At 43.5% G+C, this 19,329-nt stretch overlaps 1 protein-coding gene across 2 annotated transcripts in view; it reads right to left on the reverse strand.

The window, feature by feature from the left end:
• Positions 1 to 19,054, reverse strand: part of DTNA (dystrobrevin alpha) — a 183,513-nt gene extending 164,459 nt beyond the window's left edge. For both annotated transcript variants that reach the window (XM_084260129.1, XM_084260128.1), the window contains exons 1-3: positions 19,002 to 19,054; positions 9,500 to 9,557; positions 7,984 to 8,057 (exon numbers count right to left, since the gene is read on the reverse strand). The gene's annotated coding sequence lies outside the window, so the exon portion shown is untranslated. The remainder of the gene's footprint in view (positions 1 to 7,983; positions 8,058 to 9,499; positions 9,558 to 19,001) is intronic.
• Positions 19,055 to 19,329: the final 275 nt, after the last annotated feature.

The raw sequence follows: 19,329 nt of genomic DNA on the forward strand, positions 1-19,329 counted from the left end.
TTTATCTGACCACACTGAACAAAACAGAAACTGCATGAAAAGGCTGTTCCTGAAGACAAGGGAGATTGCTAAAAGAGAACAGCAACAATAAAAAATGCAGAGCCAAAGAGAGGTATAATTCTAACATCAAACAGACTGATGACAGCAAGATTATTTTCTACTCAATATCGGCCAATGGTCCATAACCACAGTTTCAAACTGTTCATGTATTTATTTTCCTTCTTTTTTTTTTCCTCTGCTCTGAGATCTGTTTAGATAAAACTCAGACATATGCCAGGCCTGGAGGTTGGTGTCCCTGCCTGTGGCAGGGGGGCTGGAACTCTATGATCCTCGGGGTCCCTTCCAACCCAGACCATTCTATGATTCTATGATATGGTAGAAACCTAGAAGTTTTGAAAAGCACTTTTCATAAACCAAAACGGAAATGAACTTTCCCTTTCTTTCCCTTGAGATGGTGCTGCCCAGGGTGCTGCCCACTCCCCCTCCCTGCCCTCCGGCTGGAGGGTTGCAAGAAGTGTGTAGGGTACACACACAGGTATGATACATGTACCTCATGTGGGTAATACCTCAGAGTACTTCAGGATCCTCGAGCAAGGTTGTTTAGAACGCTAAGGGCTGTAACGACTACAAGCACAGTACAACTACTACAAAGCACTGGAGATTCTGCCACCTTCACTCAACAAAACATGGAGCAAAGCCACGTTACATACAGTTATTCCAGAGGAATTAGGTAACAAAACTGTTAGGTTTTGTTCTGTAAAGGGGAGGTTGACCATGAAAATGTAGTACTGCCCTTGTTGTGAAGAAAGAGTTGTGGGTACAGCCGTGGCCTCCTCGGTACACATTGCCTTGCACCACCACTGCCTCACTCAGTGCACCCCACTGTTGTAAGCCACAGACTGGAGCTCCCTGCCTCCTCAACCTGTGTGAAGATGAATACAACAGAAAGCTTGCCAGATGCTCCAGGACTAAGTAGGACTTAGGACTCAGGAGCAGGCACGGAGGCTCTCCAGCATGTGCAGAGGGTCTGGATCCATCAGAGATCTTCACCCACAGCCAGTTTCCAGCATGGGCAAGCTACTCTGGCTGTATTTTACCCCCGAGAGTCACTGTACTGGCCAAATGTGGGCTGATTTGTAATGGGACAAATAGCAGAGTGCTCCTCATGCAAAGGTCACGTGCTCTGCTGAAGTTTACATCCTTACTCCAAACTAGAATACGAAAGCACACCCAAGAAAATACCTCAGATTTTCTTTTAAGGTGAAGGAAGAAACTTGTTTTCATGCTAGCCTTGTTCTCAGTCTTACTGAATCACTTGAGCCGAAATATTCCAAAAATACTTAGCCTGAGGAAAACAGCTGGCCTGAAAAATTTCAGCTTGAACATGAAAAGTTTCACAAATACCCTGAAAACCAGAGTACTACAATGAGAACTGCTGGGAAACTTTCCTAATTGGTGGAGCTACCAACTCATTACATGGCCAGGCCTTCATGTGTTTTATTTATCACAGACCACATTATGAATTCAGCTCTGGTGAGCCGAAAATAAGAAGAAAAATAAGAAGAGGAGGGAAGCACGACGGAGGCAGAGCTGCCAGCTGAACTTGTGTGAGCCCCAAAAAACTGTTCTGTGGCCAGTCTGGGCAGTGAGAGACTGTTTCTTCCATCTGCCCCGGCTGACGTTGGGCACATGCACCTCACTGCGCTAGAGGAGGCTGTCACAACACGAACAGTCTCTACCTCTCCCAGGGTTTGGTGCCGGCAGCCCGCAGCCAGTCAGACTGCTGCTTAACCGCGAGTGGAGACGCACAGGCTGCCCAGATAAAATTATCACAGCCATTATTTCGGTAGATGAAAAAAGGAACCTGAGATGTGGGCTCAGATTACATGCAAGAAAGAGGATACCTGGACAAGCAACAGGCAACTCTGTTTGTGTGCAGAAAAGAAACCTGGAGCAGTTTTCGCACAGACCGACCTTTAGGGAAAGAGGAGCAGAACAAAATTCCCTCTTCTGAAGTAGCAAACGAGCATTTCCAGTGCCATGCAGGGGCAGTATGGTGAGGACTGTTCCTCAGATCTGTCTTTGGGACTATGAGGAGATCTCCGCACTGAATCTCCTTTCCTAATCCATGGGATAAATTTAGCATGTTTCTGCAACGACAGGCATAGGGCACAAAAGATCCCGTCTAGGAGCCAACCTCCGAACAGACGCTCTGCAGTTCTCTGGACAACTCAATGACATGAAAACTGGTGGAGGTTTAACAGCTTGACTTTTTATCTTCTGCTAACTCTAAAATTAAAAATGACAAACAAGTAGCTTGGAACATGTTCTCAGCCACTTCACTGTGGTTATGTCTGTGTCAGCTACAAAGCAAAGGCAAACTGTTAGAATGTTTCGGCGTCCACTGGATAATAAATAGTGGGTATTACAGAAATTTTAGTATCTTCAGGCAAGGAAAGACTAGATTTAGAATCACAATAATGCATTTAATTTCCTAAGGTCATGAAGTTAAGCTGTAAAGTTCTTACACTGGGTCAAGAGAACTCCTGGCACACCAGAAACTCTTTACTTCACAAAGAATTACGGTCAGATAGAGCTGTCATCTAGAAGATTATAATACCAACGTCCTACTCAATAATATTACTTGCACAGGATGTTGCTTTTAAATTTGTAAGTGGTTTTTTGCACCTCTTACCAGTAGTAATGTGTGATCCTATCTTTGGACTGCCTGTTACACTAATATGAAGTGACACTTCTTCACCAAGGGTCCATATTTTACTTGACCTTCCATTCTGCCCTGGACAGGTGAATGAATCGGACTGTCAATTTTGTAATAACTAGTTGAATTTTACTTTTAATAAGATTTCCAGTGGAGATGATTTTCCAAGCATCTCTATCCATCAATTTTCTATAGGGTCAGAAGAACTGTTGTTCTGGATCATGAATTGCATATGACAGCATAAACCAAGGATAAATTACAAGTGGAACATGGAATAAACAGGAGATAAAAGATAAGGAGTTCATTTTTTAATAAAGAGTTGAACTGCAAGTACTGAGGTCTGGCATTGAAAGCAAAACAGGAGGAACCTGGCAAAAAGAGATACACTTTAATAGAGTGATTCCCATGTACACATTCTATGGACTTCATTCAGAGCTACAGCTCTCAGCATCTCTCACAATTGGACGCAAATGGTGGGATTTCATTTAAAGCTATGGAAAACATATGTGTGCAGTGCACTGTCCACCATCACACATATTTCTAGAGCATGAAACAGCTATTTCGTGAATGAAATATGAATGAAATTATGAATGAATGTATGGATGGATGGAGGGATGTCCTTTCCCAAAAAGGCACAAGGGCAGAGGGCTGAAGAGTGTCAGAAAAGTGAGGGTTTCCTTTCCTAACATTCAGCCTCATCTCCTTTGGAGTGTGACCCTATGAGGAAGGCTGAATTACAAAGTGGTCTTGGGTTACCTTCACATTGGTCTCCATCAAAGACGATCTCCCCTTCCTGCCTCCCAACCACACGCATCCAGTTTATTCAAGACTGCAAAAAGAGGAAATGCCATTCCTCTCATCAATTGTCAATCAGAGGGGCTCTGAAGGGCACATATGGGTCGCACCTTGGTCTACAGAGAGGTCATGGAAAAGGCAGAAACAGAAGAATCACTACATATCAGTCTGGAAGCACAGAGCATTAGCCACCTGTTTGTTATTTGCTTTTTCTTTTTTTTTTTTCCCAACAACAGGGTTCAGGGTTACATCAGAGCTAAAAATAAATTGTAAAGGTATCATCAAGCTGGTGTGTCAGTTTTAGCAAAGTCTCACCAGACAAACTCCAATTTAAATATGCCAGTCGTTTTAAATACTGCAAAAAGAATCACAACTGCTGTATTTTCTACTATGAAGAGTAGAAGGGATTTAGGTGGGAACCAACTGTTCCATCATACAGACCTTTCTTCCTACGACAACTGCAATCTCTTTTAACCAAACCTTAGTGCTTAGAAAAGAAGATAATTTACCAGCATTAAATCTGTTCTCTCCCACTGCTTTTGTCCCTTCCTGCAATATTTGGAAAATCCTGTGAAGTTACTGGATGTGACTATTAATTTCCCAACCCAACTCTCCTTTCTGATTTGTTGCCTGCATCAACAAGGGAATTTAAAGTGACAAAGAGCTGGTCTGAGCTCCAGCAGTTGCCAACATGCTGTGTATCATCACTGGGCATTGGAGCACATCCCACCAACCAGGGGAAGGGACAGAGGGGAGCTCCTGTTGCTGCTGCAGACACATGTCCTGGGTCTGACCCTTCTCCATTCCTTCCTTTTCTCTCTTTTGTTATGGCTGACATTTAGAAATATTTATGTCTGAAGCCAAAGCAGGGATCAAGTCCTGTAAAGAAACAATAGCTCAGCTAGCTTTATCAGTTATGTTCAGTTTATGTTTTATCAGTTATGTTTGAGAGATGAGCTTACAATGACCACAGATCCTGACCGTGAACGTGTCTAAGCAGACAAAACCCCTTGCCCGTGAGCTCTGCTGAAATGAAGAAGCACCAAGTACACTGTGGACATCCCTTAGAGACAAAAGCCTGTAGCAATGGGCCCAAAATACACAGTCCCATATGTGTACAGATACATATACATACGTATGTGTATATACACATGCACATATATATATATGTATATATATACTCTTACACTCTAGAGGCACCTCAATACGGAATCACCCAAACCAACATATTTGAGCTCTTCCTTTCTGAATTTGTGACAAGAGTGTGATGATGGAAACTTAAGAAAGTTTCAAAACCATCTTCAGTGAAAAGGCTTTTTCACATCATCTTTGTACTTGATGTACAGTATTAAAAAAATCATTTTAATAGCTGACTCCTTATAAATCATTAATGTATTGTATTGCATATAAGTGCTCTCCTGTTTCTAGGAACATCTACTGGGGTAATATTTTCATTTGTGATTCATATTCTTTTATAATTACAGTGAAATAACAGTTTCTGTGGAAGTGGTTTTTAAAAGTATGCCGGGTCTTGCAGGAGAAGATCAAAGCACAATCAAACTTGCACGGAAGCAAAAATCGTGCATGAATAATGGTACCAGCTTTAACAATGGACTGAACAAACACCTGTGATTCTAAACAGGATGGCCTGAATTTTTCATCCTGGCAATTACAGGCATAAGGCTACATGCAAACGAAGAGGCTGAGCAGATGATAAGCTCACACGCTATCGCCACAGCCGCTGGCTTCAGAAGTACACACAGAGACATGCCGGGGTTCCCGCCATCAGGGAAACTCTGACTGCAAGATGCCAACAGAGATCTTTGCACGTAGTGTTTGGGATCCTATACACAGAGCAAACACGCTGGTGGAAGCAGCCTCAGCAAACAGTAATGACTAAACCAGGCGGTCTTTATTTCAGTGAGCAGAGAGGCGGCCAGAGCAGCTGGAGTGACCTCAAGTTCATACCCTGGCACTATGAAGAAGCAGAAAACAACTGCAAAATGTGCCAGATATGGCACATCAGGACCTAGTCACCTGTTGTTTCACGTTAGTGAGGGAAGACACTGAGGCAGCGGCTGGGAATGACATTTTTCTTGGCTGCTTGAAATAAAAGGAAAGGCTTTCTGTAAGCATGTGGTAAGCAGAGCACAGAACATCTCTAACAGCAGCTCAACCCCAGGTTCAAGCAAAATTCCTCATAGTGACTGCAGCACTTCTACTACTGCCCGTGCAACCCTGGTGGGGGCTCCGAATCTCACCTGTCAGCGCTAAAAACTACAAAATAAATGGGCTTCCAGCTTAACCATCTGCATCTAGAAACAAATTGTTCAGCTCTGGGGCTTTTGCATTTATCTTAGTAAAAGTAAATTGCAAGTGCAGTGATCAGCTGGTGAGCAGTAGTCTTTGTGGAATTACTCGGCCGTCAGGCTGATCACAGAGCACACAAGTTTGCTTATTGCTTCCCAATATCAAATAAAAAATAAAAGCCAAAGAGGACAGCCTAAGTCTGACTTAAACAATAGAGGCAATGAGCACAGAATAAAACATGTCAGAAGTAAAGGTTTGGGTTTTTTCTCCCCAGAAAATTATACAGCCAGAATAAAAATTATAGAGTTGTTGAGAATAAAAGAACTGCAGCAAGTAACATATTTTACCCATACAAAGTTTATTTCTGAGCAATTGTACTGAAATGCAGTGCTTTGAAGGCAATATCTAAACATCACAATGCTCCCTTAATCCAGAGCTATATGAAATCTTATTTTGCCAAAATAAGCTAGAGAACAGAGAAATACCTTTGCAGCTTAAATTGCTCTGAGACTTGTGTATAGCCTCTTTGCAGAAATACTAACTGCAGTGTAATGTGAGAAAAGTGGCAACTAAGGAGATTCAGGCTGAATGTCTGTCTTTATTCCCATGTGAACAGAAAGCTCGATGACTTGTGTCCAAATATTTCGAAAGCGTCAGCGCAAGGTAGTGTCAGGTATTAAAGACACCTCATACCTTCCCCAATTATATGTGCTATCAGAATGAAGAAAGAAAATGTGCCTTTTCCCCCTCCCCCTCAAGATTTTTCTTTTCTTCCCCTCAACAGCAATCTAGCTTTCCATGGGATGGAATGGCACGTTAAAATCTGAAGTGTGAAGGTCATAAACCGAATTAACTCCCACGGCTAAAAAATAATTATAAAACCCTAGTAGCAGTGTTAATACAGCCGTTAAAATGACATAATCGTTAGGAAGTCTCTGTCACCGTCTGTGTATACGAAAGGCTGCAGGGGGATGGAAAATGTGAAAGATTTTCTCTGATGCTGATTGTAGCAGGATTTGAAGTGCCTTATAATCCTTGGGTGTCCTGCGAGGCCCTGCCTGTGCACTCAGGCACTGGGTGAGATCCCCAAGCGACTCACCAGCTAGGTCTCAGCTGGGGATGCCAGGAGCCCTGCCAGGTGCCTGTGTGCACGCCGAGCTGCCGACCCATGGCATGCCAGCGGCAGAACCAGGAGGGACCATCCCCACACCGTGCCCTTGCACTGCACCAGCAAAAAGGAAACCACGGTGTGTTCAACAGGCTCCCTGGCCTGGACAGCAAAGGGGCCAGGGTTATTGACAGCACTGCAAAAAGTACCTGCTGTGCTGCTTGGGCCTAGGCTGGGAGATGTGGGGGCTGTTCTCACCACCGCTGTGGGACTGCGGGTAAAGGGCGGCCTGTTCCTGTATTTCTGCCTGCCCTCTCGGATGTTTGCTCTCACCCATCCCTTGTGCAGTCACCAGGATCGCTTTCTCCCCATGTCTGTACAGTATGTGACTTCAGTGCTGCCCAGGGTTTCAAGATCTACTCTTATACAGTAAGAACAGTAAAGATTTTCTGCTGAGACAACAGTCAGTACAAAGCACTACTAGAAAACCCCCGAGCAAAAGCCACCCCCAACAACAAAAGAGAATTCAGGGTGCACAAAACAAGTCTGCCCTGTTAACAGCATTGTGTGAATAACTTCATAGCCCTTTCCTATCTCTACCCTCCGTGAAGTATTACCAAAAGGTTTTAAGAAGCACTCCAAACACCCGAGCCTGACCCTAAGAGGCTAAAAATCTTAACAGAAATTGCACGTGGAATTCCTTTTTTTTTTCATAAGCTTCAGAAACACTTTCTTTGAAATCCCCAGTGCTCTTCTGTCAAACAACGTGGAGGTGGATAAATGTAGCGAAGAGCAAAGGTATTATGGGGCAGATTCTTCTCTGCCATTCATTGCATTGTACAGTTGCTGCTCCCATCTGTACCACAAGTTCAAAGTTTGAAGAGAAACTCTGTCACTGTCTGACAAAGACTCTGTATCAAAAAGCACCCATTCATATTTTCAACAGTATTTTTTTCTCTCCAAGAAGAAACGTTCCAAACATAAATCATATCTCTCAAAGCCACTGCCAGTACCCAAGCACTCCCCACAAAGACAGTTAACTGCACCCTACCCGTAGAAATGATGCTCCTCCGATCGCTTGCTCTGTTCCCTGCTTCTTCTGCCTCAGAGTGCTCAGATCAGATCCTGCCCCAGAGAAAAAGCAGAGTCAAAGGCTTGGGATACTCAGAGCCGAGTCCTGAAGTCAGGCTGCAGGAGGATCAAGGAGTACTGGGCTGAAGCAGCGTGGAAGGGAGGCATATCAAAGTGTGCTATCGCTCAACCGTCACGCACAGGTAATTGAGAGCATCTTACGTTGAAACTGCTGTTCACCCACTGGTGATACAATAAGGAGACACCAAGCTTGGGCACACCAAGACATTTTACTTACACTACACAATGAAACCCATCGCCACCTCCGATTCATACTGTCATGTCTTTCCCAGCTTAGCAGTTTAATACAATGTGTGTTAGCTCTCCTTCTCCTTCGCTTCAACTGAAAGCTGATTTCATCTTTCCAACAGATTGCATAGCATGTACACATGCACATAACCTTCCAATTCAACAGGAAAGGGACTTCAGTGCAAAAGAGGGCAGCTAAGACCTACAAAGTTAGGCCACTCCAAAAAAACAGGCCTAGAAGACAGCCATTGGGATGAATAAATTAAACAATGCAGAATGAAAGGGTTAAAAAAAGGACTCTGGCTTTCTCCCTGTTTCACAACTCTCATGTGCATATCTATGAATCCTGGGACGAGGCAAAATTATTCCTAGTTGACCTTCAAAAGAGTGAATGATTTCCTAACACGGCAGCATGGTTTAAATACATTTTAAATATACATAACAGATTTAAACACCCAAAGTGCTTTGCTTCTAATTATTTTTGCTACATATGAAATATTGGAGGAAAATGTATACGATATCTTTAATGTGTTAATTACCAGCTGGCTCCTGCCGTGCATTATTAAGCTACTGTGGCAGTGACTAATGCCTCTGACAATACTAAATTACCAACAACACCTTGCGGGTGAATGTGACTTGAGTGGCCTGGAAAGGACTAGCTGCAGGTGTTCGTTTTCAGATAAAGATGGTTTATGAACCCAGGCATAAGACAGCAGACGTTACACAGTGCCTGCACAAGCCCTGAGGAGGAGGTGGGCACGTGTGCTGCTCACGCCACGGGACCACCGTGCCCCATGGCTGGAGTAACCCGGACACCTGCGTCCCATGCAGTTTGCTCACAGGACAGAAGCAAGAGTACCTGAGGTATTTCAGGTGTTGGGGGCCCCGCAGCCATGGCCCCCTGCTCAGTGACTTTGGTAGGAGGGCTGGATGTGCAGAGGCAGTGCCATACCATGCACTGATGTTCAGGACTCCTCCACTGCCAGCCTGGTGTTCCCAAAGACTGCACACCCACGCTCATACTGTTTTAGAGGCTCGGTGTCAGTGTGAGTTTGCACACCCCAACAGGGAAGGGCCCTGCACCATCCCTTCAGGCATTTCAGTAACTGGAAGCATGGGAGGGAACTCCTGCTGAAGCGACAGCAGGCTGCAGCCATTCCCTCCACATGCGAAGGGCAGATGCTCACCTGCGAGGGATGGCAGGTAGGCGCTCTGGGGGTCTTTGGAATGGGAGCAGCTTTGCATCTGGGAAGAAAAGGAAACACGACTGCCCATAAATGACTCCTCTGCACAGTGTGTCAGCCCAGGCACAGCCCCTCTCCTCGCACCACTGAATTATCAGTCTTCTTTTTTTGCTGCTTTTTTTTGGTTCAGTCAAAGCACTTCCTGCCAAATTGACTAGATTAATAACACTCCAGCTTGGACAGGAACTCAACACGTATTAGTGTGTTAAATAATGTTACTACCCTTTCCAAGTCCTCCCGGAGTGGGTAGGAAAGCCAGTCTTCTCTTGTGTGGCTGCATTATAAAATTGCTGAACAAACCTAGTCTGCTGTAAGGGGAAGGGACACATTTTCTTCCCTACTGTAAGTAGGTCAATGAAAACACGATGTTGTGAGGATGAAACCGTTTCCCTCTGTCTCTTCCCGCTAATGGCAGTTTCAAATCGTTCCAATTTAATGATGCTTCTAGTGTTAGCTGTAACACCATTGTAAGCTTATTAACAGCTGATATATTAGAGACCCTGAAGTTTGGGGTTTGTGCTTACCCTAGCCTCAGGTATTCGCACACAATTCTGGCACAGGGCACATCACTGCACAGCTAAGAAAAGCCCGCAGAGAAATCTGGATGAGCAATGCAAGAATACATGATGAGGCACAAAATCTTAACTCTCGGCTTTGAGATTCTCGTAGAGCTTCTTACATCAGTGAGACCTCGTTTGGAGGATGGAATTCTGACTACTCTAAATCTACTGTAGGTAGACTGAGAACAGCGAACTTGCTCTGAATTACTACCGGTATAAAGAAAGACGGAGTATTTTCAGTGGAACTCTTCCAATTCATAGCACATGGAGACTCCTCTGCACACATTTCATCAGGAGGGATTAACCAATACCTGGAGAAACATTTAACTTGCAGTTACAGCTGTCTGTATACAAAATAAAATTAAGGGCCATCAGCAATAAAAATACATTTTGGGTGAGAACTGCTTTCCCCAAAAGAGAAAAAGGAAAAAAAAACACATTACACTAAAGAGACTATAGAATGCCTAAAGCCTAATCACAAGAAGTTTTAAAAACCAAAATGGGTGTTGCTTTTATACTGACTGCCTCTCTCTAGTTTGGAACAGATGGTGTAAATTAGTTTTGTTGACATTATCTGAAAAAAGTAAAAAGTAATTAATTCACCTCACATCATGCCTGTTGTAAACTCTCACTCACCCACACAAGCACTCCAAAGGCCCCTTCTGCAAGCAAATGTTTGCCATAGCAAAGGTTACACTCTGTCCTCACTGTGAAATTTTTACCCTACAAAAAACCCGTGACTTCAAAGGGGACTCAGATTTCATCCTAAGAATCCAATTACGTGTTTCAAATTTAGGATGGACTGTCAAGTGCCAGCTGACAGAGTGATGTCCCCAAGTATTTCAGGACAATGATATCTGAGCTGAAATGCAAAGCCAGCTGTTCATGCCTTAACCACTTACCTAAGGAATATTTCAAAATGAGGAAATCATGTGATGATTAAGTGCTTCTGCACCTCAGCAAAACACACGCCACTCTACAAGAGAGATCTTTCCAACCTGAATTCAGAAAGCAGGTCCTTCATTAGGAAGACAATTCCATGTTCAGTACTATAACCACTATCTCCCAATCATGAGGGTAGAAAAGTTGTGTAACCCACCTCCCACTGAGAGTTAAAGTCAGGTACACTTCACTCGTGTTTATTAAAGCCATGCCTAACACCTCCAGTGATGAGACTCTGCATCCCCTAGCAATATACATAACAATTTCCTAGGGTTTACCTCCTCTTTTCTGCTTCACTCTAGACCTGTTTCTCTTTGTCTATGGCACAGGAAGTAGATTTCTGGCCTCCTCTTTGCAACAGCCTGTTCCGTGCTATCTCTGCTTAAAAAACTGCCTGTCTCCTACCTGCTCCCCAGCAGACTGCTCTTCTTTAGGCACAACCGATGTAAACCTTTCAGGTTTTTCCCCTGGGGAATTCCTCTGGACCAGAGATCCACAGCAACCCCTATCCTTTCCTGAAGAGCTCCGTCTCACCAGTTGTCCCCCAGACTAGAGTGGTCTCAGGACCTACCAGCATACAGCTCAGTGAACCCTCTGCAGCTACATGCCACCAGTGCTCACCTCCTCATGCCTGGTGAGGCTAGTGAGCATGCCCTTGCAATGCCACCTCACATAAGGCACACAGTTGTGTGTAGTTCTTAATTAGCACACAGTGAAAAATGCTGCAAATCCAGCAAGGACGGTGCTGGTATTTGCATAACCTTCTCCCCTTCTGCCCTATCTGCCAGGAGCAGGGTGGAAAAACAGCTAGGATTGCTTCCTTCAAGGCTGAGATACCCAACTTTATTTCCTTGCTTTGTGTTGAGTCTGTCAGTATATGTAGTCATGCCTAATACAAGCCCAAGCAGTCATCTACAGTGCTGTACAACAGAAAAAGGACAGGGCTAATGACCTGTGAAAGAGGTATAGGCAGACCTGGCTGGCCTGGGCTTGCTTTCTGGCAAAGCTTGGCTCCTCCTGGACATTACACAGTGATGACTTACTTACTACTTTACATCCACCCTTATAAAATCTGAGGCTTTTTGCACAAGGAATTTCTTTCCACTTTCAGGAAAAGTGAGTGACCTGAAAAATTATCAGTCTATTCACTTACTTGATGCCTTTTTCGTCCAGAACACACCGTTTCTATGTGGGTGGATATTAAAAAGCCTAAGAGCAAAGACCAGGCCCATCTAGTCCCAGTCACTGCTGAGGTATGAGTACGTGACTCCCAGCAGACACCTATTCACCTTCCAGTGAGAATGCACTGTCCCACAAAGAGTTCACCTAAGCCTGGAAACTATTGTTTAAAAAAAGGGCTTTCATCTCTAGCACTTCTACTTAGGAACACGTCACCAGATTTAATGTAGATTAAGAACTTATATTTGCTTGGATTCTTTCCAACCATCGGATACCTGATTTATTTATTTAGCTGTATGTTTTCTGAAACTGTATTTACTGTCCCCTAGACTCACATAACTGCTCCTTGCTGCCATCACTTCCGCATGTTTCCTCTGCTTACATCCACTTCCTACAGCTTTTCAGTTGCTCTTCTAAGTTTTATGCTTGACCTGAAATTTTACACACCAGGTGTTAAGAGTTAAGCTTAATGTATTATTGATGCATTTTCAGCACTTCTAAAAGCTAAAGTTATTGAAAATAAGTGGCTTTACCTGTGCTAAAAAAAAATATTAAAAATTAAATAAAATCCTTTGCTGAGAAGCATTCATTCCTCTGTGCTTTCACACAACTTCTTTAAGTCTGGTAGGCAGGTACAACTGTCACCTGTCTGCCTCCATCAGCAAACAGCCACTGCATTTATTAGCAAAAGGCATATTTCTTCCACATCCAAGGATGGTTCACAGGGACCTTTAGAGCTTACAAGTGTCAGCAGTCGCTCCACCAGCAAAGGTCTGAACCTGGCTGATGACTTCTCTTTTGAGCTGACACGGATGTGTGGGAGATAACACTCAAGAGGCTTCTTGCAAGCCACACACAACATCCTGTATTTGGAAATGTGCCTTTTCCAGAAATCCCCTCCCTAACTAAGACACTAAGGAGGTGGAGCGAGGGCTTTCTCTAAATTACCACTTCTGGATGCACTGCCAGCCTGCCCTGGTTGCTGTTAGTACGTGTTCAACGCGTCAGCCAAAAATACATCCAACTTTGTGACCAGCATTACCATTGGCCTGGCGGGTGGCAAGAGAGACCTGGGAAGCCAGGATGCAGAACAGGTTGTAGGGGAAGTAACGTGATAGTTGGCATTTTCAGAAGTGTTGTTGGTTGATTTTTAAAAAAGAAAAGCATGACCTGTTTATAGAATAGCCTGGCAGAGCACATGGCCTGACTCTCAGCTCTCCTTGCGTTCCTGTACCAGCATAATACGATTTGTACCTGCATTAAACTGCTGTGATTTATTTTCCCTAGTAAGACATGCAAATTGATCAAATTTTTAAAGGCAAAAATAAAACCATAAAACACATTGCATTTTGTTTGATCTGTTTGGAAACATTTTGTTTGTGGGTACTCAAAGAAAAGCGAAATATTTGTAATTGTAATAGCAATTAAAAATACCAAGATAAATGCTTTCAAACTTGGATCTCTGATGTGCCTTTTTTCCTGGGTCTTAAGTCTGCAAAAGACTGACAAGCTCTCCTAGATTAAACTTAATTTCTCAAGAAGGTGAGAAACCTTTTGGTTACACAAATTAGTTATGACTCCATGTTAAAAGAGTGAGAAGGTTTCAGAATTATCAACTCAAGAGTTAGAAAATGCTTAAATCATTGCTGATTGCCTTTGTAATAATTTTTTATTTTAGTAATTTTTTTCAGGTGTAAAGTTAATGGTCCTGAATTCAACTGATGGGATAAACAAGACTGATCTAGGAGTTTGGAATGGATGTATTTCCAGATCACACAAATGATACAGTAGCTGTCTTAATCCAATATAAATGAGTTGTATATTAAAAAAAAAGGGACACACACACACACACACGAGGGGACAGTACAGAACCAGGATAGCTAAATTACCATTGCTTTATAAATCTGGAAAGAATTTAAAGTGTTTCCTGATCTTGTTTGAAGGACAATGTTGGATTAAGAATGAACATGGTCCGGAGAGGTAGTAATTACTAGAAAGCATATACTCTCATTTAACTGTGTATTTAAAAAATGTAGCAGGAACAGATAAGATTAGTAAATGGTTCTGTCTGCAGCTGTTATTTGGTAATGACTACTCAAGGACAACGTCACTCCAAGCATGTTCTTCTGGGCTTTGCCTGTGCTCCCTTTCACAGAGTTTAAAAGGACTAGCCACTAGTTGTCATTGAATTGTTTTCAAAGTCTGTGTACTCACAGACTTCTCTATCCCTGCTTCATTTTTCTCTCTTTTTTTTTTTTTTTGAGGTTCCACTGAGAGCAAATGTTCTTACAAATAGACAAGGAGGTGGTTTATACCAGACTAGTCTTATCCTTACAAAAGATACAGAAGAAAATAACAATGCAGGACTTAGATAGCACTTTTCATCCCTTGATCTCAGCACACTTCACAGAACTGGGCATGTACTACTGTCACTGCTCTCAGGAAAGGATACGTCGAGTCCCCTGCATGACTTGTCAAAGACCACAGTCACAGAAGCTGATTCACTTCCCTCCACTGCCCTAGGGAGGGTTATGATCAGCAAACAGCTACCATCACATCTACAAATAAATTAATAAATGATGAATATTTATTTCCACTGCTCGTCTATCTCTGTATTACTGGGAGAGTACTCCCCAAGTCAGGTTTGAGAGTCAAATGAGGCAAGAGGTCATACAGTTGGTCCAGACACAGGAAAGATACAGTCAAACTTGGTTTCCTGTAATTATCCCGCCCCCCTGCCAGTCTTCTCCAGACTATTAGGTACTGGGCATTCTCTCAACTACCACAGCTGCAATTAGATGCATTTTTAAGCATCCTATTAGTGGGAAGTATCACTGTGTTTCCAGGTACAGTCACTTCATACAGTAATAATTAGCTCAGGAAACGCTTTGCTCCTTCATAGACCAGCAGCCAGAATCAATAGCAAGTGCAGGAGGTCCGACACGGCTCAGACTGGCCACTTCCCTGGATCTCCACTCGCAGGCTCAGGGAATAACATGGCTGCACAGGCCATCGTCATTTCATTTGGTTTGGTCCAGGGTGTTTTGGGGGTTCCTTTTTTTTTTTGTTTACAGAAATGACAAAATTACAGAATTGAGGCTTCCTACAGCGTGGTGCATTGTATAAGCCATTGCCTGTCACACTCTGCCAAAACAAATTAGCTGCCATCGCCGGGAGCAGATTCATTAGGACCCAAAGGAAATTATATAACTGTGAGCTCATTCTAGCTACTTTTCAGCTCAGAAAAATGCCAACATATTCTCAGGGAACCTTGGGGAAGCTGTCTTTAAGCTCTTTACCAAGTGATTCCCGATGACACTCCTATTTTCTTATTTTTGGCAGAAGAATAACTGCGAAAAGCTTGAAGATGGGGCTAGAAACAAAGATTTACAAAGGAAAAAAAAGATCATGACAGAAAGAAAGAACATGTGAACCATATACAATAACTGCAAAGTCTAACAAGGAAGGATTGTAACACCCATATGTGCATCCCTGCCACTGGTTTCATCAGGGTTTACAAAGAAAGAAGTGTAGGATTCACGAAGGAAAAAAATGTTGCAAACCCATTTTCACCTCAGAAAGCATGGAATTTCTCAACTCTTTGTGACAGAGTCACTCACAGCTTCATGGTAAGGGAAAGGGAGGGACCCTGATCTGCCTGCTCTGAGAGCAGACGTGTTACTAACTGTGACAAGGTAGGGCTTGCTCCTAAGCGACACCCAACAGTCAGCTCCTCGGAGCAGGAACACGTGGCACGCACTAGTGACGAACACTGTACCAGCATCAGAGTAGCACCTCATCCCCTCACACCATATCCAAAACCAGGAGGAACCAATGCTTCAGCTATAGGCCTGTCCTCCCCTCAGCAATGATCTCTCCCCTGCTTTATCTCCCTGAAGACCGGGGCCTCCATGAACTCTCCCCTCTCTGCAGCAGCAAGAGACAGGCTGAGGGCAGGCATGCTTTCACCCTCCTACCCCCTCCTAACCACTCCTCTGTCCCAGCAGCACTGCTCCATCTCCCCCTGCGTGGGGTAAGTGGGGGTCCTGGGAGAAGGGAGGGAGGGACCAGGAGATAGAGGAGAAAAGGGTGTCACCACCCCCAGCAACACCTTGGTACAAGAGCCTTTAAGAAGATGTGTGTCTCTCTCTCCTTCCTCTCTCCCCACTTCCCAACAAATCCCAGTCACCTGAGGAGTACAGGGCCGCTGAGGTTACTGGGGGACCCAAGAGCCTCAGCAGTATTGCACTGCAGTGTGGTACCATCATGGCTGAAAACATGCAGGACCCTCTTCACTCCAACTGTGCAAAATTCACCCCAACAGCTGGCCAAGGATTTTGTTTCAGAAAATATGCCAATGTTATAATAATATATAAACTAGGGCACACACATCAACATTTTCTACAGGAAAATACCAGTTTATGAAAGATTTTCCATTAATTGTTAGGACAATGGGAAGATATTATTTCAAGATACACCAGAATATGTTTTTTAAAATCAATCCAATACCACACTGTAGTCCCTTACCCTGGGAACTCCCTCTTCCTGGGTCAGATGCTCATTCCCTTCCAGGAACGAGGTTCCTCAGGCTGTTTTACTTCCCAGAATACAAAGCAGGTTTCCTTCTGACGAAGCTCTCCAGTGCCCCTTGGACATTTAATTATGGGAGAAGGGTCTCAGATAATGAAATGGGAACATCATGCTCCTGAACTATAACTTCTGAAAAGCAATTCACTGTGGTAGGGAAATGCAATTTAATTTTGAACTGACTCAGGAATTTCCCATGGAACATTAATTCTATTTTCTGCTCACCTCTGAATGTCAGTCTATTTTTCCAGTTTAGGAAGCTTATAAAAGGTGCAGCGAACCTCCACTTCCAAATCTGTGGATTCCTCCCCTCCCTCACGCCTTTTACCATAGCCCTGGGGAGGCTGTTGCGTCATCTGAGGACAGAAGCCTATTGTGCCAAGCCTTATCAGAGGCTATGCCTAGCCAGAGGAATGGCTATCTAGATACCTCACACAGAAAAGAAACAAAGGTATTTCTACCCCTTGAGGTTTGCAGAGAGGATCTGGGAGCTCACACGACCTGACCGAAGCTGCAGAGGATCCTGCACATGAGCCAGAAACTAAAGACAGCTTTAAAAGAGCCCCACTGCAAGTTTTCACTCATCTTGGCACATTTTGCCTCAAAGTTCTTCTACTTCAACACCAAAACCAGACATTAAAGTGATACCTTAATGCAAGTAACTATTGGCCTGGAAATTTTAGCATGGGATCAAAGTGTTTGGCTAGTCTGAGCTAGTGAAAAGAACACCCAACTAGTATGAACTGTAACAGGGCTGGCTTGAATGTCATTTCTGACCACCGCAGTTGTTTATTTCTACATTTACCTTAAAACTTACATATTTCTTTCTTGTCCACCCCATACATCTAACCACACAGAAAACACTTCACAGCAGATTTGCTCACTGAAATATACCCAGACGTTTTGCAAAATTCAACAGGGGTGAGCTCAATCTCATGGAAGAAAGATACCAAAACACACTGGATGCCTCATCTTTCCTTCAAAGAGAGGGAACGTTTCTATTTTAGTTCACCTGGTCCCACATATATTTTGCAAGGCACAGACCAACACTACGGGAGCCTCCTTGGCACTGACTGATAGCCAAAAATGTCAGGCGTTCCAGTTATCCACAGACAGCACCTACTTCCTACGGTTATTATGGGCAGTACTCACACGTCAGGAATTCTGAGTATGTTTGGGTGAAATGCCACCAAATCCAAAGTTAGGACCTCCTCTACTACGAGTGTAAAATGTGTGTGCCCAACATAAATGGTAAAAAAGACACTGGCATTTAGGTGATTCTCATTCAAAGCACAGACGTGGATGAAGCTCTCAGAATACAAGTTCCTACTATATAACAAATACTAGATCTAACTTTTGACTCAGCTGCTGATATTTCAAAGTCTTTTTGGTCATAGGAACATACCAACTTCACCAGAAATATTCGAGAAAGAGCCTGAAAATATCGTTGATCGATGAAGTGATGTACCTGCTAGATACTGAAATCACTCCTGGTAAATTGTAGGAAGAACACAAAAGCCTCAATCTTCTCATGACTCACAAAATCACTATCTAAAAGTGAGTACCTAGGGGGATGTGCACGTTTTTTAATTACTGATAGAAGGACTTTGTTCAGAGAAAACAAAAGGGTCAAAAGGTTGAAAAAAATCAAACCCAAATGCTGAATAAAAGGGTTATTTGGGAACAAACAAACCAAAAGGTTAAATTTAATTAACCCTGTGTTGTGATCCAATTCACACACTAGGAAATAGCAGGTAAGTGAAACGATGGCCAAACAAGCATGCAAAAACATTGATTACATCCTCTTTAACACAGAAAACAATTTGGTTTTCAACTTTGTAATAGTATGTAGCATTTCAAACATCATACCCCACTAATGAAGAGCAAAGGTATAGAACAGAATGCAGCTGAGAGGAAAAAAACCACTCAAAAGTAAGATTATTAAAGCTCAAGACTCCCCAAGGTACACCAAAACAAGTAACCTTGTGAGTTAACACTCCACTGAGGAATAAAGCTCGAATAATCCGTACGAGTAGAACGGGGGAATAAATCACACGGGGAAAGCACCACATGAATGTCTACCTCATCCTAGAGAACTGCCGAGTGATCCGAAAGCAGAGGCAAAGCCCTGAGCAGCCACTCTAGCAAACGTATGTAAAGGCAAGCTTCCTACTTACCCTAGGGTCTGCACCATGATCTCTTTTGCCACTTTAGTAATTCCAAAGAATCCAGAAGGATGTTATTTTTAAGGGAATATTAGAGCCGTTAGAGGAGACAGAGGCAAGCTGACCAGCAGAGCTTTGCAAGAAGCCAGGCAGAGAGGGATGAATTTAAACCCTGGCTCAAGATGCTGTGTATTCTGCGTCTATCTTTAACTTGTAAATGATTTGGTTTCACATTCCTCTGAAGTCCTGCTGGCAGATGCCTTTGAGGAGCTTTACCAATCGCAGGCACCCGGGCCCCCTCCCCTCCTCTCCCTCCCTCCTTCCCTCTCTCCTCCCCTCC

Source organism: Gallinula chloropus (assembly GCF_964237585.1).
Source record: "Gallinula chloropus genome assembly, chromosome: 2".
Classification (NCBI taxonomy): domain Eukaryota; kingdom Metazoa; phylum Chordata; class Aves; order Gruiformes; family Rallidae; genus Gallinula; species Gallinula chloropus.